Source organism: Cibotium barometz, chromosome 5, assembly GCF_041138505.1.
Source record: "Cibotium barometz isolate CiBa-2024 chromosome 5, ASM4113850v1, whole genome shotgun sequence".
Classification (NCBI taxonomy): domain Eukaryota; kingdom Viridiplantae; phylum Streptophyta; class Polypodiopsida; order Cyatheales; family Cibotiaceae; genus Cibotium; species Cibotium barometz.
The window spans coordinates 34,392,498-34,414,988 of record NC_141050.1 but is presented as its reverse complement, the minus strand read 5'-3'; the positions used below and the strand labels follow the sequence as shown (position 1 = coordinate 34,414,988).

General features: G+C 43.7%; 1 pseudogene; it reads left to right on the top strand.

The window, feature by feature from the left end:
* Positions 1–5,936: 5,936 nt before the first annotated feature.
* LOC147638400 (uncharacterized) lies at positions 5,937–6,458 on the top strand (annotated as a pseudogene).
* Positions 6,459–22,491: the final 16,033 nt, after the last annotated feature.

Below are 22,491 nucleotides of genomic sequence, written 5' to 3'. Positions count from 1 at the left end.
AGGTGTTGCAATTAACCCCATGGGCCAAAAGCTTTAATTCTCAGGTTTTGCAATTAACCCCATGGGCCAAAAGTTTTAATTCTCAGCTTTTGCAATTAACCCCATGGGTTTTGATGTGGCTCCATCAACAAGCTTGACTATTAGGCTAGTAGTGTTTGGCCCCATTTCTCTCAACACTGCTTGGTAATGATGCTAACTCCAGCCCCTTCATCTAAGATGGCAATGTGACTGGCTATCCTTATATTTCACAGGGACGAGATGACATTCATGTCATCGCTTTCAAAGTAGTGGCCTAGCTTATTCACTAGTACCTTTGGGAAGGCTTGGTGTGAATGACCTCTACCTTAGTATTTGCTAACTCATCTAAGGAGTCTTGAATCGGTTATTCTTCCATTCCCGCTTTTAACTTTCTATCCATCCAATCCTTTAAGTCCTTCCATAGACTTTGACTTCCTTGGAGTACGGAGCCAATAGAGATTTTCACTTGAGAGGAAAGGAAGACAGAGACCCCAGCTATGTCTTTAGGTGTCTATCCATTATCACCTACATAGTTTTTGGGTGATAATGGATAGGACCTATTGAGTGTGATACTCTTTGGTCATTATCTGAGAGTTTAGAGTCCATGGCATGGATTCTTCTATCCTCATCCCCTAATCCATGTTCCGAGTTTCATGGGATGGATTAGTTCTTTCCCTAGTCTTCTCCTGTGGGTAAGGTGAAACTAGTTTTTGTACTAGCATCCTCTCCATTAGTGGGGACCACTAGATATTCAACGTCCATTTATGCCTGGCATGCTCTTACTAGTTCTGATTCATCATTTTCTAAGTCATCCACGGAGTGTTAAATCATTGTTCTTCCATTCCCACTTTTAACTTTCTATATCCTTTAAGTCCTTCCATAGGCTTCAACTTCCTTTTGGAGTAACAAGCCAATAAAGATCTTCACGAGAGGAAAGGAAGCACCTATGTCTCTAGGTGTCTGTCCATTATCACTTACATAGCTTTCATAGCATGTTTTTGCTAACAAGGTCTACTGCTTTCTCTATTGTGAGCTTCCTATAGAGCTCCTGCACTTCAGATGTTATTGTCAATGCTTCCATAAGGGCATTCAAACTAGGATCCTTTTCTTTGAGGTGCATGAAAGTTTGAAGAGTTTTTCTTAAGATTCTTGCAAACGTAGTAGTATTAGAGAGATTGTTGGATGAAGCCATGATACAAGAGTTTACAAAGAGCCTATTACAGTATAAAGATATAAGGGAAGGGTGGGGTGGGATGTGTGCCTAGAAGAAAAGTATTGAAACATGGCAATCTCCACTGTATTTATAACTTCTCAAAAATAAAATTACTATTTTAAGCATAAAATTAATTATTTAAGCATAAAAATAACTATTTTAAACACAAATGTATTTATTTTAAGGTCTCTCTCAAACCCTCTTTCTCTCTTTCACTCACTCTCTCTCTCTCTCTCTCTCTCTCTCTCTCTCTCTCTCTCTCTCTCTCTCTCTCGTGTCGTTGAGATCTCTTTGCAATTGCTCCATCTCTCTCAATTGTCAATTTAATTCCTAAATGGTCACGAAAGAAGCCAAAAACACTGCCATAGACATAATTTGAGTGTACAACAATAATGTCTAAAACAATATATTTCTTTCATTATAAGCTAGTGAAATACATCAGTACAGACGCCGCGGGTGCTGGTGGAAGAAGGAAGGTGGTATGGGGTAGTGAGCTCTACCAAATGGTGCAGGTGCGGGTGGGAATAGCAGCCTCACAAGATTAGGCCACGGTGCCCATCATGAGGGCACTACAAAAGAATCCACGGGGGATATATGTGGCATAACATGTCGATATTGGGGCTCCATTGGAACACCAGGTGGCCATGACGAGGCACTTGACATTGTTGGGCTCATGGAGTACTGGGAGGAGTGGAGGATATGGCTAAGGAATGTGTGGAGACAGTGCCCCACATCCATCTGCTACTACCATCGAGTATATCACTGACCTCACCCCTAAAAAATTGGTGACCCAAATCATCATGCATAGAGGCAAGTGATCGATCATCGTAGACATGAACTAAGGCACACCTCATCGCTCTCCACACTGATGCAATATCATTGTAGTGTCTTGCATGCTTTAGCCATGGTCCCAGTACCGGCAAAGTAATCTAGGACTGCATCCCCATGATCGGTGAATGTCCCGAGTAACCACCTGCCACCATAGTACAAGCTCACAATTGGCATATATATAAATGGACGCCAAAGTTTAAGACAATGACTATATAACGATTACACTACTTGAATCGAGTTGTAATGAAGTGAGTGTTGTAATTACCTTGCAAAAGGCATGCTACGCTCTCAAGCCCCTGAGTGAACAGGTGGTGAGCGTTTTGGTTTTACCAATGATGCCATAGGTATATACACCAACGAAGGAATGATTGCAAATTGGAACTCAAGCTAGATATTTTGGAGGATTATGATCAGTGATACTATGGTTTCATTAAAAGATTATTTTAAAGAGAGCTGAATCTATGAAACAGGCAATTTCATATTGGGTGTGTAAGTGGTGTGACTATCTTGAAGTTTGCTTCAGGCTAGGGGACCTGGGAACTCTTTTCCCTGGTACCCGAGGCAAAACATAACCAAATTCCTAAATGGATCCTAACCCATGGGATTGGATGGGGTTAGGCTGGACTGATGGATCCCTAAAATGAGACTCAATTCTGTTATGTTATGATAGATGAAGTAAATCCCAGATAGTCCTTGGTCTATGGAAAAGAATCAACAGCTGCGCCTCTTGACGAGGAAAAAGGCATTGGTCTCTATGATCCAAGTGTAAGTCTCTTCCTTGATCTAACCACCATAAGATTTATGGGTTCGGTCGGATAAGTTTCGTTAGTGAAGACCTTGACTACGTTAGAATAAAATATCCTGGAGGAATCGCCTATGTCTGCTGGTGGGCGAGGGAAGTTTTTCTGGGTTTGGTTTTGGAAGAACCGAGGGATTAGTCTTTTGTCCAGATATCTGTGGGACGAGGCCCCGAGTGAGAGGCTCTGCCCTGCACAAGAAGTGCTACTTCCGCTGCTAGCACCCCAGAATTCGTTTTGCGCGGAGAGGGTAGGGATCTTTCATCAACCAACATTGAAACTTTAAATTCCCAAAAAAACAAGCTTCACACTTTATACACATGATCTATTGTACACAATGAAACGTACTCTGAAACTTCTATGCTTCCTTTGGAGGAAACTCCCCCTCTAGGTAGTCTATCCACCATAGGCAAAGTATCCATGTGTCCTTGCCCCGAAGCTTGTTGATCCACTCTTCGAGGTACAATGATGTTTCCTCTGTCTCAGACAGCACTCATGCGTCTGAAGGATGCTTGGGAATATATACCCGATCACACACACTACTTCTCCACCACCTAGTACAGAAATATTAAAGAAGTCTAAGAACCCAATATAATAAGAATAACAACTTCTCCACCATGTAAGATGAAAAAACAAAAGAGGTGTGCTACTACATACCTATACAAGAGACGTTGTGTTGTGCATGGTAGGTGTGGTTGTTGGTGAGGATCCAAGGTGAAATGCATTTGCCATTTCCACCTTGCAAACACCTTCTCAAAATGAGACTTCCTATAAGATTTCAGGGCATCCGTGATACCTACTCCAGAGTCCATTGTGGCTCTCTTGTGCATGCCGGCCTATGGCAGGTAAGTCTGCCTCCAACTTTACGTACAATTGGAGCGTGTACTCAATCAATTGGAACCAGTACACGTGATGATGGATCCACACAAAGAACGCTTTGTCTCGGATGGCGAAATCTTGGCGCCCCTCATAGCGAACTCGCCACCACCAACCAATATGTCAAGGAGCCTACATTTCCTGTATTGTGAACAAGCATTATGTTTCTATCTACATAATTAAAAAAATTAATGCATCAAGAGAGTTAGAGATCTTACTCTTCATTTGAAACATGTGCTCAAGCAATCTCTACTAGTTCCATGTGCTTCTAACTGCTTGCTAGTGCTTCTAAGTTCTTGCAAGTGCTTCCAAGTGCTTCTAGTGCTTGCTAGAGTGCTTCCATGTGCTTCTAAGTGCTTCCAAGTGATTCCAAGTGTTTGCTAGTGGTTCTAAGTGCTTCCAAGTGCTTTTAAGTGCTTGCTAGTGATTCCATGTGCCTCTAAGTGCTTCCATGTGTGCTTCTAAGTGCTTCCAAGTGCTTCCAAGTGCTTTACTTGCTTCTAAGTGTTTGCTAGTGTTTCCAATTGCTTCTAAGTGTTTCCTAGTGCTTCCAAGAAATTCCATGTTATTCCAAGTTCATCTAAATGGATCCTCAGGTTTCTAAGTGCTTGCAGGTGCCTGAGAGTGCTTTATAGTGCTTTTCAACCATTTACTAGTGCTGCTAGGTGCAGAAAGTGCTACTAAGTGCGTCTAAGAGCTTTACCCAATGAGTGTCATAGCTTTACACTGATTGAAAGTGCGTCATAATGCTTACCAATGCTATAGGTTGCTTCAGAATGATTTATAATGCTTGATAGTGTGTCTAAATTTGTCTTCTTTGTCACACAGAGGGACTTCTATATGCGATTCCAAGTGGCTCATCCTAACATAAGGATCTCCCTAAGATGTTTTGAGGGTCTAAAGCCATACTTCGTATGCAAGTTGAAGGACCGCAACACTTGTTGTTGTGAATACCATGTGCAGCTTGTCTACTTCAAGGAAGCTCTTAATCAGATGCGCCAGGGAAGATATGGGCTACATGGCCGGCCATGCAGTTGCAGTTTGCAGGTGCCTTGTTTGCAGTTCTCATGATGGAACAGCGCAGTGCGCGGCCTCCAATGCCACATTTCCAAGCTTAACAGACCTGTGGGAGTCTATATTGTGCCCAAAACCCATTGACTGTGCTTATCACCGTAGACAATGTCTTTTGGGTACATGCAAACATTGTGGCATTAAACAGATCTCCTTGTGTCCACATGAAAAAAGTGATGACATCTCTATGATGACTGTTAAGCTTTTTGATGACGTTCCTACACAGGAAGTGGATAAGAACGGTCAAGCAAAAACTCGAAAAGATCTTGTTGTTTGCCAAGTCAGCCCGAGGACTTTCACTTCCTTGCTTCAAAGCAAATTGGAAAACTTCATCAAACACAATTATAAGTACAGATGGCAAGCTGAACAATTCAAAGAGTGTTTGGATAAATTTCCAAATGATGTAGTGGTGTCAGTAGTGGATTTTGCAGAGAATTACTCCTTCAAGGTGCAGAATGAAATTCAGTTAATGCATTGGTATTCAACTCAAGTGACAATCTTGGTCCACATTTCGTACCTGCACGATGTGCTTGGTACCATTCGGAAGACAACCCACTTCTACATCTCTGATGACAAAATCCACGACACTTTGTTTGTGCAGCACTACTTTATTTTGCACAATGAGTGGCTGAAAGCTCAAGGATGCAATGTCAAGCAACACTGGGTGTGGTCTGATGGCGCTGCTTCACAATTCAAAGCAAGGCACCCTTTCTATTTTGTAGCCCGATACTTCAATATGACAGGTATTGAGATGATGCACAGTTTCTTTGCATCTGGCCATGGGAAGGGTGAGCACGATGGGGCTGGTGCGGTGCTCAAAAGAGCTCTCACACAAGAGCAACTGAAATCTGACGGATGGGTGTTACATAACGCTTCAAGTGTGGTGGCATTCCTCAACGCAACCCTCAGGAAAGAATGTCCATTGACAGGGAAGAAAGTCGATCGTAGATTCTAGGAGGTCAAGCTCGATGATGTAGACAGAGATAGAGAGTGGGATTTCATGCGGATCAAAGGGTCTCGATCCTTCCACTGTGTCAACGGCTACAGTCAATCAGATATGCACGGGCTACAGTCAATCAGATATGCACGGGCTACGGTGCAGACCATTGTCCTGCTTTTGCCATGCGTGCATGAAAGGCCAATGGAGGAGATGTGTAAACAAGGACCACGTTGAGAGGTGGCAGTACTTGCGAATACAACCGACTGTCAATGTTCAAAACGATGGAGAAGCATCCAGCGATGATGAGTTACCAGGAGCCCCCATGTATGCTGGCCACCATGATGACCTAAGTGATGCCTTGATGGTTGGCCAGAACTTCGCAGTGAATGCAGAAGAGCCAGGTGCAGACTTCTACATCTTGAAGTGCACTAAAACCAAGCGCTTGACCATCAAATCTGAAAGGGATGAATGGCATAACCGTATTCAAAAGAACTCATTTGTCGTTGAGGGACTCTTCTACGACAAGGTAAATGGCCAAGATGACACCTACGTTCTTTTGGATGACAAGCCCCCTGCTTTTATCTACTCCCACCTGCTACAATGCATCAGGTTTCCGATGTGCTCGGTAGAAGGTGAGCCTAATGTATATGAATTGTCAAATGATGTATTTGAATAAATCTATAATAGCATGCCCCCAGAGGAGAACTTGTAAGTTCTAACTTTCAAGCTAGCACAATGCGTCCTCCTAAGAAGCACTATTTTGCACGTTCAACTCTTTGACAGCACTTTCAGTAGTAGACAGGCACTTTAAGACCACTTGACAAGCACTTCTAGTACCTACACAAGCACTTCTAGGATCTACACAAGCACTTTCAGATTACTTGAAAAGCACTTTAAGTACCTAAACAAGCACTTTAAGTAACTAGACAAGCACTTTAAGTACCTAGACAAGCACTTTCAAACCACTTGACGAGCACTTCCCAAACAATTGAAGTTCCTACACAAGCACTTGACAAGCACTTGGAGGCCACATGGTAAGCACCTGTCAAGTTCTTTTAGTACCTAGACAAGCATTCCAGACCACTTGACAAGCGCTTTAAGCACCTTGACAAACACTTTCAGATTACTTGACCAGCACTTTCTAGTACCTAGACAAGCACATGTTTAGTACTTTCAGACCACTTGATAAATTCTTGTCAAGCACTTCAGTACCTGGACAAGCACTTTTAGTATCTAGACAAGCACTTTCAAACCACTTGACAAGCACTTCAATACCTAGACAAGCACTTTCAAACCACTTGACAAGCATTTTCAAACCACTTGACCAGCACTTTTAAACCACTTGACAAGCACTTCAGTACCTAGACAAGCGCTTTCAAACCATCACTTTCTTAAGAGTCCACAAAATGCAACCACAGTATAAACTAAAGAAAATGACACCAGATCGACACAAAATCATTCCAAGGTCAAAACCATTTTTGTTTGTATATATGTCAAGGAGTGTTGGAAGTTAGCCACACAATAAAGGCACAGTGTCAGAGCACATTAGGCTACACAATAAGGGCATGGTGTCATGGCAGTGAAGGGGCTACAGGCAGCCCTCTGTACAATGGAAAAAATGCATGCAAAAGCACTTCTAATTTGCTGTTTTACTCTTTGGATGCTTATACTTTCTTTCTTTAGGATCTAGGTTGGGGGCTTCAATTTCTTTCGTTTCCTCAACATTGTTCCGCACGATTCTCCAATTCAACCGTTGCAAGGCATCATCCCTGATATCAAAAGAGCACTCTCTGACAGTTTTTACTCTGTCAGCACACTCTCTACCCACTACAACACAAAGTCAGCCACATCCTGTTTCAAAAAAATTTCCCACTGCCCCTCAATCTGCTTCTCCACTTCAGGAAGGATCACATAGCATGCAGGATCATTAGAGTACATTTTATACAGAGTCATCTAGCACAAGTGTATTTGTCTTATTGAATTTCGGGAAAAGATGCCAGAAGGTATCCAGGTTTTTCAAGAACATTGGCCTAGGAGGAATATCATCTAGCACAAGTGTATTTGTCTTATTGAATTTCGGGAAAAGATGCCAGAAGGTATCCAGGTTTTTCAAGAACATTGGCCTAGGAGGAATATCAAAGCGCCAAGTGCAAACATGGCAAGCAGTTTGCGACAGCCATCCACTCATGCATTTCTTGACTTGAGGCAGGCACTTATCCATGGCTGTCTCCAATTCCCTGCCACTGTGGGAGGTCCACACAAATACCTTTGCAACCTGACTCAATGCAAGTAAGAACACCTCTGCATCCTGCCATACGTAATAGGTGATGTTCTCATCCTCAAAGACTTTGGAAAAGTACAACGTTGAGACATTTGGGGGAATCTCTGTCCTGCGCTTATCGTGCACGCACAAAAGAACCTTGTTGAAGTCAACAACGACTGCCAGGTCGAGAGTCATTGAAGCGTCGAAACTGATAGCGTGGAGGACAGTGCTCAATGTGCTCTACCTCATCAGTGGTAGGGTTTTCGAGCCAACAACTTGAATTTTAACTACATGCACAACAATTAAGATGGTCAGGACACGCACAGACACTGAGACAAAGGACTTATATATTATATTGCTGCAAAATAATGTGGCTTGCATGAGCAAAAACTTACAAAGTTGCAAGAAGCTAAAGCTTCTTGCATGCTCGGGCTTTGGGGAAAATTGGATTAGTACTTTTCTTGGGGTCCAGAAGAGTCCACTTGCCTTTTCTTCTTCTTCCGCAACTCTCCTACAACAAATTGGAGGGTCTCTTCCATATCTGGGTCCAACTCCTCTTCAGTATGTACACCTTTGTCGATGCGGCTTGGCTCTCCAATTGGATCACTAACATGACTTAATGTCTTAATGACATCAGTACCTGGGATAGCAATAGGAAATCAAGTTAGGAGCACAGGTAGTTAATATGATCACAATGATCATGGATAATCATGTCTGAGGATAACATGTTACAGCAACCAAAATTACCTTTTGTGTGATCTCAGAACCAGGTGTCTCCCCCTCAGGATGCCTCCATCACCAAGCGCATCAGTTTTTTCAGCAGACAGACTACAACCACCCACCATGTTTTTGTATTTCATCATCAAGGCGTCTAGGTCGAAGGGGGCGTCCACATCATGCATGGACGAGGTGGAAGCGACTGGGTCCACCCCCTCACCAGCCTCTGGCCCACCTGAGATGACATAACAAATAATTACTGTACATATCAAAAGTAGCATGAATCTTGTCCTATGAAAGAGGCATGCCTTACCTATGGACTCCTCATATGCATTCGCAAGTGCCCAACATCTTGCTACAAGTGATATCTCCCACGAACAGTCCGGAACAATGCACTTGGGCTTAGTCGCATAGACAATGGAAAAGCAAAAGGGGTGGTACTTGTGGGCACATGGCAGATAATAAACGCCGGCCGCATGTTTGCTTGACAGCAGCTGGCCACATGCCACACAAGATCCACCAATGAGGACAGCGTCAGCACCTAGGACAGACTTGGCAGGCGGGGTAGGCACTAGAAGGGCTCTCCCCTCTCTCTTCAAGAAAGTGTATGCCTCCTTCACGAAGGAGGCTTGTCTCCTCAGCTCACATAACACATGCTCCATTTCCTCAACCGAAGCCTGCACATAATGAAAAACAACCAGCCATCAGAGCTTTCAAGCATGTGTAAGTGGTTTGAGCACCTGTCAGTGGTCTGTGCAGTGCCCTAAGGTCTAAGCACCAGGAGTGGTCTAGGCACTTGAAAGTGGTCTAAGCACTTGCAAATGATGCAACCACTTGAAAGTGGTCTAAGCTCTTCCAAGTGTTCTAAGCACCTGTTAAAGGTCTTAGAAATTGTATGTGCTTTGTGCTTTTGCTAGTTTTTTAAGCACTTGAAAGCGGTATGAACACTTTCAAGTGGTATTGAACTTCGCAAGTGGCTCTTCCAAGTGTTCTAAGCACCTGTTAAAGGTCTTAGAAATTGTATGTGCTTTGTGCTTTTGCTAGTTTTTTAAGCACTTGAAAGCGGTATGAACACTTTCAAGTGGTATTGAACTTTGCAAGTGGTCTAGGCACTTGCAAGTGGTCTAGGCACTTGCAAGTGGTATGAACACTTGCAAGTGGTCTTAGAACTTGCAAAAGGCATGAACACTTACAAGTGGCCTTAGCACTTGCAAGTGGTAGGACCACTTGCAAGTGGTCTTAGCACCTTCAAGTGGTCTAAGCACTTGCAACAAGTGGTATGAGCACTTGAAAGCGGTATGAACACTTTCAAGTGGTCTTGAACTTCGCTAGTGGCCTAGGCACTTGCAAGTGGTATGAACACTTGCAAGTGGTCTTAGAACTTGCAAAAGGCATGAACACTTACAAGTGGCCTTAGCACTTGCAAGTGGTATGACCACTTGGAAGTGGTCTTAGCACCTTCAAGTGGTCTAAGCACTTGCAAGTGGTATGAGCACTTGAAAGCGGTATGAACACTTGCAAGTGGTCTTGAACTTTGCTAGTGGCCTAGGCACTTGCAAGTGGTATGAACACTTGCAAGTGGTCTTAGAACTTGCAAAAGGCATGAACACTTACAAGTGGCCTTAGCACTTGCAAGTGGTATGACCACTTGCAAAAGGTATGACCACTTGCAGCACCTTCAAGTTGTCTAAGCACTTGTTAAACTTCTAAGAACTTGCATGATATCTATGCACTTGCTAGTGATGTAAGCACTTACAGTGGTATAACACTTGCAAGTGGTCACAGCACTTGCAAGTGGTCTCAATACTTATGAGTGTTCTATGAACTCGATGACCTCTAAGCACTTGCAAGTGAAACAAGCACTTGCAAGTGGTGTAAATGTATGAGCACTTTCAAGTGCTTAATCACTTGCAAGTGCATATATCACTTGCAAGTGCTTGGACCACTACTTAAAGGATAGAAAAATGCTTGAGTTTTCAAAAGTACCTGCATAGTGGACACCTCCTCCTTCATCTCTGCAGACGTCACAGCACCAGAAGCCACTGAGACCACCCTCTCCAGCACTCCTATCTCAGCTTCCTTCTTCAGAATGAGAGCTTCATTTTCTAGGGGAGATGCTTTTAATATCTCCATGTCTGCTCTAAGTCTCTCCATCTCTACTATAATCGGGGCATAGGCCAAATAGGTGCCTTCATTGCGTAGCCACAAATCCCTCTTCTTTGCTAAGACCAATTTAGCAGAACCAACCTTCGCTTTAGCAATATGGGCCTGCCCATCAAGATCTTCAGCAATTCTACCTAACCATTCTATGTATAGGGGCTGGGATGCAACCTCAGTCGGTTTTGTAGGGTGATTAGACACTGTCAAGGCGTAGGAGTCAACAGCATGCTCTGTTTGTCCATATAAGACAGAAACACCGTAATCGGACATGAACTTCCTCACTTTGCGATTCAAACCTCCCCGTTGAGCCTTCACATTCTCCAAGACCATACCACTCACCACAGCCCATGCAATCTTGTGACTTCGGGTTGAGCTTTAGCGGTTGCACAATTCTCAAAGGCAAACCCCCTAGCAAACTTTGTCATTAGTTCCCCATTAGAGGGGGCAGCCTGGTACACTTTCTGATACAAAAGACGGCAAGCATCGTATAGGTGATCCTGCACCATATGCAGGAAGACCTTTGTCTTCTTCTTTTCAGGAACTTTGAAGACACTCAGTCACTCCTCAGGTGGCAAATCCTCGACAGTAAGGTCTTTGGGCAGCTTGCCCTCCATGCTCAAGCCGTACTCAGCATGCAACTCAGCTGCTGAGTAGCAAAAATGGGAGAGCTTTACGTACTCAGATGACGCTGTCAATAAGAGAACAAGCAAACGTTAGTTCTCAAGGGGAGCATGCATTGACAGGAAAATAATGTGCAAACAAAAGCCAATGGAGGAGATGTGTAAGAAGGATATGTGCATGCAGCAGACACGTAAGAGGGGCACAATACCTTTCCGAGCAGACTTTCCTGTTGGGGGGCCGCATGTTGTTTGGGAAGCTTCACCTTGCTCTGGCATCGGTGAAGGGGTCTGCACGACTGAGTCAGCATCCGCAAAGGGTCTCTTGCACCTCCTGGGGGGGTGTTCTTCTTGGGGGTGGGATCACTCATCTCTGCGCACACGGCTGTGAAACGGTGAAACCGTGAGTGATGCGAGGCAGCAGAGGGATGAATGGGTAGGAAGCTCGCTTGGTGAGAGGGAATGCAGGAACGGAGCAAAGGAGGGAGAAGAGGAGGTGGGCGCAGACGACATGCCAAATCAATGCATGCTTAAAGGAGGGTGGCCCGTTTCCTTTTCATGATGGCCCACTATTTTCCATATTAAGAGAAGGGGGGCGCCAAATCATTGCATGCTTTGAAGAGGGGGCCCAATTAATATTATGATGGCCCACTATTTTCCATATACATAATTTTAAAAACACTAAACTTTCCTCCTTTTAGGGGCTATTGGTGGTACCACCAAAAGGTGAAAAAAGTGGTACCACCTATACATGCTTTCACCCCTTGGATCTGTAAGGAGCTGATCTCCGTTAGAGACTTGATTCAGTTCAATTCTGATCACTTGGAGCTGTTTTCTATCAGTTAAGTGCTTTTTTGAGTGGCAAAGGCATGTCGTTCGTGGCAGTGGATGGAAGTGTTATCATTGGGGTTCACTTGCACAGGGAGTCCTTGATCTTTGTGTTTTCTTCTCATGCTGGTGCCTAGGTCTCAAGGCTGTCGTTGAGACACAATTAAGTTTTTGTATATCTGATGAAGACAGTGTTTGGATTGTGTCAGCCTATAAATGGATGTATAATCTTTTGTTTTGATGTTTCAGTTGTGAGATATGTGTGGTTTTGATTGAGTTCTTGGTGATTAAGGGCCTGTGTGTGTGGATTTGGTGTTGGGTATACTACATCTGAGTCAATGCTAACTCAATTTGTGTGAGTTGAGAAGTAAAGGTACAGGGTCAATTGAGAGTCCACAACTGAAGGTGGAAAGGGCTTGCCTTGGTTTGTTTGAGTTTGAGAGAGTTGTTTTGTGAGTCTAATCTGACAATCTAGGGACTGTTAGAAGCAGTCACAGTAGTCAGCAAATCAGACAAGTTAGTGGTCAAAATGATGATTCAGGGTCAGTTTTGTGTCAGGTTGCTGTAGGTTGAGTGGCTATATATTTAGATCCTTGGGAGATTTGAGTGTTTTGAGGGCTTGAGAGTGTCAATGGATGCAGAGGAGAGGATGCATGCATCAGTTGAGTCAGTTTAGTTGGCTTGGTCAGGCTCAATCAGATTTAAAGTAGTTGTGTGTCAGCTATAGTCAGCAGACAACCTATAATGTGATATCTCTTCAAGTTAAGAGCTGCCTAAGGGCATGTGGATGTCCGAGGACATTCGGAGAAGGTTTCTACATCAGTTGAAGTTTTTGAGTCAGTCGGTTCTGTGTCAGATTTCTGAGGCAGGATTCAATTAAGTTCAGACAGCAGAAGGTTAAAAGAGGGTCGGGATAGTGTCCAGGGAGGTCCTGGGTTGTGGTTTTAAGTTAGCTGACCTTCGAGGACAGTAGAGGATCGTAGAGGACTTATTTTGGACTGGGGACAAGTGGAGGATTTTGAAGACAGATTTCAGTCAATTCTATGTCAACTACTGCTGTTGTTGGGACTTGTTTTGGTCAACTGGATGTCAGCTGAGGTTAGGAGAGGCTTTTAGGTGGAGTATCAGAGGTGCTGGAGGTCAAAGCTGATCTAAGAGGAAAGCTAGAGGAGGCACAGTTGGGTCAAATTGGGAGGTTGGGAGGGTGTTTAGGTGTCTAACGGAGTCAGTTGGAAGGTTGAGGACAGTTGCAGGTTTGATTGGTGCCCTTGGAGCAGGGATTTCAGTGTCCCCCATTTCTAATCCCATTGTGTCTTCTTCTTGTGTGTCTTTAGGTAGTAGAGGCCATCACCCAGCCACCACATGTGTATGGACCAAGAAGTTGGAGTTCCTGACTCCCCTATAACAAAGGAGACGTCACTAGAAATTCATCGCAAGTGGTCCAACGGAGGAGTGGTCAAAGACTCATCAAATCGACCAATAAGTGACTAAGAAAGACCAAGCATGGACCGCTACTAATATGGATGCTAACCAGTATGCCTTGGCAGGAACAAGAAGAATCAATCCTATAGAGGAAGGAGTAACCCTCCTAGAACCACAATAGGAATGGTTACTGAGACCGCCACTACTTTAATAGCTTTTGGCTCCGCCAGCTCACAGAACACAAACCTTAGTGTGTTTGAAATAGCTTGGAGACCCACTGTCCCCTTCGCTTCAATACATCTAACCTTGGTACGAGCAGTGCTGCAGGGGGGTTTAGGTTCAACAACATGACTACTATAGAGGCCACAATAACCACTTAAGCCAGTAGGAAAGAGGAGTCCATCCAAGCTACCAAATGCACAACCATGGGAGCCATGCGGTGTAGAGTAGGGAGCTCTGAGCTAGATCAAACAATTCAACATGACTACATAGGTCACATTAACCACTCAAGACACTAGGGCCGAGGAGTCCATACAAGCTACCAAAAACGCAACCATGGGAGCCATGTGGCACGGAGTAGGGAGCTTCGAGTTAGATCTAACTCTAGAAGGAGCATACATGCCACAATACAAACCAGCCTTGCACGGCTATCCTCCACAATATCCTAACTTGCCTTAGGAATAACCTACCTACCCAAACCCATACTACCACCTACAGCTACCCTACGCTAGTTCCTTCCACTATCCACTTCAACATCTTAGACTAGCTTTCACTTTGGTTTAAAAACTTAGGCAAGGGAGTAGCAAGCCTTATCAATCTAGTAAAGGGAGTAGCTTTCACTTTGGTTTAAAAACTTAGGCAAGGGAGTAGCAAGCCTTATCAATCTAGTAAAGGCCCTTCCAAGCCCCTTTTTGTTTTACACTGGTCCCTTCTTCTATCTGCTTCAACATCTTGGACCAGCTTCCACCTTGGTTCAAACACTTAGGCAAGAGAGCAGCAAACCTAGCCTTGGCATGAATGGGAAAGAATAAAATCCCTAATCCCCCCAACTCCTTATGCATGCACATCTTTTTGCATGCCAACCAAGAAGAACGCTTCTTTTGACTTTTTTGATTTTTCCATCAAAATATCTTGATATAAGACATAAAATAATCCCAATGTACACTCCTAATTATTGGACATAAAAACATAATATATGCATTAAGAATGGAGTCATTAAGTCCACTCTAACATGAAAGGATTATAAAACAACCCCCTCCCACTTCCTATTTTAAGTATAACCTTGTTAAGTGCCCATTTAATGAAATCCTTATTAGAAACCCCAACCCTAATAGAGACCCCAAATGTATAAATATTTCCCCTTTCTTGATGACATGGCACCCCCATCTAGTTGTCTCATCTTCAGTCAAACTAATTATTCTAGATTTGAAAATATTACATTTAGACACTAAAGCATCTACAAATATTTGAATAATAGCCAAAGCCTTTCTTACGATACTATTATCATCTTGTAAGAAAAGAAGAGAAACATCCATGGATAACCACATGTTCCCCTGCCTAAAGCTATAGACCCACAATTTTCCCTTCCCCCAGCAACCACTTCAAGGGCCAAAATTAAAGGGTGAGTAGCCAAAGAAAACAACAAGGGGGCTAGGGGGAACCCTTGTCTACTCTACTGACAAACCTCCTTATCACCTCAAAGCAACCTACTACAAGAAGTCCATTTAATAACAAGTGAGAAGAGACGCCAAATGTGAGAGAGTAAATACAAATGGCCATCTTGAAACAAAACCCGATCTTCTCCATTACCCTAGAGATGAATGACCAATGCACTCTGTCATAAGCCTTCTCAAGATCCAATTGAATTATAAGACACTTTTGCACTCATTTCCAACTAAGGCAACCATGATATTGTCATTAATGGATCTCCCTTTGATAAATCCACGTTGCCTTTTAGATACCACTTCTTATAGAATGGGGCCAATCTGACTGCAACGATCTTGGCCAAAATTTTATACACCACAGATAATAGAGTTATAGGTCTAAAGGATAAGTTACAATTTGCTTCTAAAGGATAAGATTAATGACCCCTTGCTTCAAATACTTGTCCACAAGCCCTAAAATAAAGGCCCTATCAAAGGTTTACATCAAATATCCTTGGGGGGAGTCCAAAAAGCTAGAAAAAATAACCCATCCCATCCTGGGTTTTTTTTTTTGCCTAACAAGTTTAAGGCTTGCCAACATTCAAATTGAGCCAAAGGTCTCTCCATCCAAGCTACTATATCATGAGATATAACTTTAGGTAACAATTTGAGGAGGGGCCCTTCATCTTAGAACCTATTTTGGGAGAAGTCCTTTCATGCTTAAGACTGCCCCTAGATATGACACCCATCAATCTCACTAGGTTTAGACATCCAATTACCATTTTCATCTTTTATATGACCAACTAGCTCCTTTTTTCTGTGCTCCCTATAAGCTATGAATACATGCTTGGAAACCCCTTTTATATGACCAAATAGCTCCTTTTTTTGTGCTCCTCCTTGTAAGCTTTGAATGCATGCTTGGAAACCCCTTTTTTATTTCTAAAGGCCTAGCAACTCTTAAAACCCCCTGCGTAGATTCTCATCCATGATAGACAACTAAGCCAGTCTTTGGAGGGTCTACTAAAGAAGCCACCCAATCTATCTACTAAGGTTGGGTTTCTTCCATCATCCATTGGCTTACCTGGTTTATTAATTGCAATATGAGTCCTATCATGCCAAAGGATGGATAAATTATCAGTGGCAAAATTTAAATCATGGGCAGAGGTCCAAATGCTATGTCCCTCTCACCCTAAGTCTGGTGGTTTGTTATACATGGTGGCACTATTGCCCAAATGCAAATAACCATGCATGTCTATAAGCAACACTCAATTTTTAAGGCTTTTCCTTTACAACAATGCCAAAGAGTTTAAATGATGGAATATAAATCACAAGCATGCACATGACACTACACTAGGTCAGAATGGCTAGAATGCCCCTCCTATCCCTCTGATCTTATTAATCTTAGTCTTCCTCTTCTTCTTAAGCCTTCCAACCCCAACAATCCTTTATCATTTGTTGAACCATCATGGCCTCTGTCGTGGGAGGGGGCTCCTGGCAGTTAAAAGTAGTGTGATAAATCTGTGTAATGACAAACTTAACCTAATGTTGATGAGATACAAATGTAATAAGGTTCATTTGTATGGTTGATAAATGATATGAAGAGATGCAAGTGTGCACGAGTGTGTGGGAATGCCATGGAAGGGTGTAGATGTCATGGAATGTTCACATGAAGGGCATAACCACCTACCACCTTCTTCATCATTGTAATCATGCAATTCTCTAATGTAATAATGGAATACAATACACAATTGTGTTTCTTCTTCTCTAAAAAAAGAGTACAACTACTGAAATGTTCATTGTGCTCTCACAATTACCAAACTCAAAACCTGAGGATTTAGGAAGCCATGCAGCTTTTTATAGGCCAATTTTCCCTCATCAGTTGCTTGAACTGCTGGTTGTGGGCTCAATTGGGAGGACCCACCCTTTTCCCCATACTAAAGGGTCTTTCAATCCTCAACTCTACTCAAAGGGATTGATCTAGGACACTCCGTGGCCTCTATAAGCCCCCAAAACCTAGGCATTTGATGAAATCTTTTCTTCTTCTTCATCAGAGTCACCTCACCAACCATGTCCCTTGATGAGGGCTCACAAAAGTTTGCTCCTCAACCTTAGCTTTCCTATACTACCCTATCCATGCCCTGAATTACCTTAATGCATACAGTTGGAAATTGATGCATGAGACATCCTATGGTGGTACAACAACGGAAAAAACCATCAACAATGTCGAAGAGACTTTCCCAAGCACCTCTGATAGCAAAGAAGGTTCTCTCTCATCACATACCGGTAAAGAATTAGGATCTTACTGTGGGTATTCTTGCCTTCATCACAACTCAAGTTCTCACTACTCTGCAACTTCAATTTCTGCCAGATATCCTTGCAAAGATGATATCCTCAACCATGGTTTCGGACTCTTGCAATGTGTAGAACTCCAAATTGAATCCACCTATAAACTCTGCAACTTAGATTGCTTTGACCATGCTAACACAAATCACGAAATCTAGAAGGAAATTGCACTTGCACTTCATCTGTTGATGGAAGTGGCTTGGCATCTTCAAAATTTCATTTTGGATATCATCCCATATGCATGTGTGACAACGGCATTTTGTCCAGCCCTAAAAAGGGGATTTTTTCTGGATTTATTAGGTTTTATTTATTTTTTGAGGTCTTACTACTGGTCGACTATCCTTTTGCTGGGCCTACCAGCAGCCCCCTTACTATACATAGCATAGCCCTTCATTCAGCATCTAGTACCACTTCATTGCACGCATCCGGTACCACGTCATCATCTGTTGCTGCTGTTGTTGCTACCGGCACCTACAATCTATCTGCTTCATCATCTTCACCTGTCAGCTCCAGGACATCAGCGTTTTACCTCAGCTCAGGCGACAGCAGTCCTCTCTGCTACATAGAGCACACCAGCATTTTTACCTCAGCTCATGGGACAGCAGCCCTCTCTGCTACATAGAGCATACCAGCGTTTTACATCAACTCACACCTTGGGACAGCAGCCCACTCTCTGCTATAGGACATCATTTTTCTTCTACATTTCACATCGGGACAAGAGCCCTCTCTACTCACCTCATCGAGACGACAGTCCTCTCTACTGATCTTCACCATCAACACCACTCAGGACGGCAGCCCTCTCTACTCCTCACCACCACTCAGGTATTGCACCACCCTTGTCACTAGATCTTGCACCCCTACACCACTTGGGACAGTAGCCCTCTCTGCTCTTCATCACCACTCAAGTACCACAACACCCTTGTCACCAGAGTCTACATCATCACTTCACCTTCCGCCGCCCACTACGACCTCAGAGTGCCTCTGCATCCGACACGAGCCTTCGACACCGACCACCTCACGGAGTGCCTTTGCCTCACATCGACATGAGCCTTCGTTACTGACTGTGCTTCAGCTCTAACATCCTCCTTGCTTCTGCATAGATCTACTACTCAGAGTAACCTCACATCAAAGGGCTCTTGTACATATTTTCACTCACCATCATATATACACTCACTCACCCATTTCATGCTTTGTTTTTTTGCTCTGATCTCTCGTACATCTAGTCCTTTCGTCCTTTTTCGCTCACATGGTATTAGAGCTATCGTGAGCAAAGAATTGGAGACCTCAAGAGCACACAGCATGGATCGTCTAACCGCACTCCCGGAGGATCAATTTTTATTACCAGAAGTTGATTCTCTAAACTCTGATTTGGACCACACAGGGAATGGGACTTCTTACTCAAAGGAGAGCCCCGTTCAAGATCTTACTTTGGGAGACTATCAACCCATCTACATCAACTCACCTTCACTACCTTTGCCATCACAATCTCCCTCTCTGACTTTATCAGACTTTGCTTCCAGAGGGGGATACTTTCCTTCTGCCAGAGTGTGTGTGTGGGACTCTGGCATCCTTCATTTTTTCTCATCTTCTCTCATGGTCCCCTTTTAGGCCTGAGAGGGGAGGTGTGTGAAAATGGCATTTTGTCCAACCCTAAAAAGGAGATTTTTTCTAGATTTATTAGGTTTTATTTATGTTTTTTAGGTCTTGCTGCTAGCCGACTGCTCTTTTGCTAGGCTAACCAGTAGCCCCCCTTACTATATATAGCATAGCCTCTTCATTCAGAATCTAGTATCACTTCATTGCACACATCCAATACCACATCATCATTTGCTACTTCTGTTGTTGCTACCGATGCCTGCACTACATCTGCTTCATCATCTTCGCCTGTCAGCTCTAACACATTAGCATTTTACCTTAGTTCATGGGATAGCAACCCTCTCTGCTACATAGAGCACACCAGCATTTTTACCTTAGCTCATGGGACAACAACCCTCTTTGCTACATTGAGCATGCCAACGTTTTACATCAGCTGGGACAGCAACCCACTCTCTGCTATAGTACAACACATCATAGTTTTATCATCAATACATACCTTGGGACAGCAGCCCACTCTACTACTACTACAGGATATCATCGTTTTTCTTCTACAGTTAACCTCGGTACAACAGCCCTCTCTGCTCACCTCATCGGGAGGGCAGCCCTCTCTGCTTATCTTCACCATCGACACCACTCAGGACAACAACCCTCTCTGCTCCTCACCACCACTTAAGTATTACAGGACCCTTGTCACCAGAGCTTGCACCACTACACCACTCGAGACAGTAGCCCTCTCTACTCTTCATCACCACTCAGGTACCTCAACACCCTTGTCACCAGAGTCTACATCATCACTTCACCTTACTACAACCTCAAAGTGTCTCTGCATCCACCAACGCGAGCCTTCGACACCAACCACCTCACGGAGTGCCTTCGCCTCACATCGACACGAGCCTTCGTTACCGATCGTGCTTCAGCTCCGCCATTCTCTTTGCTTCTGCAGAGGTCTACTACTCAGAGTCACCTCACATCAGAGGGCTCTTGTACACATTTTCACTCACAAAAGAACATTGCGCATGATATAAACCTGATCCATCGAAAGAACAAAGAATTGTATCCACCTTCGACACCCAACAAGTTGCAAGTTCTCTCCATCAAACTCCCTATGGAACTTCGGAAGCGTCAACATCTTGAGGTCTACTAATGTATTCTTTTATTCTTTTTTTTTTTCGAGAAGGCGCACACGTCTTTTGGCTTCCAAAATTATCTTTTAGATAGAGGAAACAGCTTAACAAACTTGGTAGCTTACATGTAAAAACCACCTTGACAGTGCTTTCTTGAAACCAAGAGCTAACCCTATATCAAGCAACCAAGATTGAAGAAATGGCTAGAGAAGCATCTTTTTAGAAGCCCCAACGTTCAACCAAATGTTAAGCCTATTCAACCCAAACGCAAGTGTTTGATGAGTTCTCTAGATCCAAAATCCAAGGCCCAACGGTGTCTTAGTGTCCTACAGTCTGCTATGGCATGTGGCTCTCTTGGGCAGCCTGTAGTGAGGTGTCACACGCGCTATTGGTGCATGCTTACCTCTCATCCTTGAGAGACGTGTTTACATCCATACATTTCTTTTGCAAATACGTTTCTTTTAAGTGTTTCCTCAAAGGACAGAATATCCATACATAGTCCCTAAACCTTTTAGTTCACCTTTTTCATTTTTCAACATGCTTGCATGATTGGGTCTCATGGACCGTATTTGGCCTCAAAAGGTGATGATATAATCTACATACCTACATGTGTGTGTATGAGTGTTTCGAAGAAGGGGAAGGGGAAGGGGGGAGGGGAGGAGGGAAGGAGGGGGTTGGAATGGCTTTCCCTAGGATGCTAAGAACGAGGAGGGAGACCCTTAGCTAATGAGGTGAGAGCTGAAGTGGTAAAGTTGTTTGTCTAGAACTAGAAGGTCCTGGTTTAAAACTCCACAAGGTGTTTCCTCGACCACATCGCCTACGGGTGGTGAAAAATGATAACTATGGGAGGATCTTGGGCCTAAGGCCAGTCAGAACAAAAGAGAAGGGAGACCCTTACATAGGCCTCATTGAGCCCTGATCTGCATGGCTCGTCAGTCCTAACCAGGGCTGCCTGACCATATTGGGCACTGTCCAACAGCTTCCCCATAAAGCACCTCTAGAGTACATCGGGCACCACCCGACAGCTCCCCTACCCCGCCTGTCTTTAGTGGCCCTTACACATGTATCCTGCCTGCCCATTCTTTCTGCCCTGCTTGTGAACCACACAATTTCAAAGCTTCGCAATTACACAAGATCAGAGTTGGATTGGGCGTTTTTTGTTCCCAAGAATGCTAAGAATGAAAAGGGAGGCCATTACATAGGCCTCTTTCAGCCCTGATCTGGTTGACCTTAGTCGGCCAGGACTCGGTCCTAGCTAGGGCTGCCTGACCATTCTGGGGCACTGCCGAACAGCTCTGTCATAAAAGCTCTCTCGTAAAGCATACCTAGAGTATGTTGGGCACCACTCAACAGCTCCCCCATAAAGCCCTACGCTGCCTGCCTTAAGTAGTGCAGATTGTGGCGCTTCCGCATGCATCCCATTTGCCCATGCATTCTGCCCTGCTTCTTATGGTGTGAACAAGCCCAAAGCCTCCTATATGGCTCAAAACATCATCTTCATCCCCCTCTGTTGCAGCCTTATTATAAGGCCATACCCCTGAGCCACTGTGATGAGGTGTGTTACACACAATTTCAACACTTTGCATTTCCTTGAGGTCCACCTTGCATTGCGTTATTGAAGAACAGATCTTATCAATAACAACCGACTCTGCACACTCCTTAACGTAATCTCTACCATTCTGTGTTCTCATACTTCACCATCTCGTCTTTGGCCCCAATCTCTCAACTCCAAGAACACGGGGAGCAACCAACTTCATCTCTAGATCGAATTTCAATCATCATGAACATGCACTCAAAAAAAAAAAGCATTCTTGTTGGACTTGGCTCAAGCTTTGAAGCTATGCAAGCTGCCAGAATTTCTGAGTTGCAAAATCCCAGAGTTGAGTAGATCCCTCTCATATACAAAATCCCATCGTAGGCATACAACTTCTCACCTTATGCAATCAATGATCCAAACCACATAATGCACTCTGCTACCTCAACTCATGTTCTTCACCTCTTACTTCAGATTCATCATCCCACCTGCCAATTG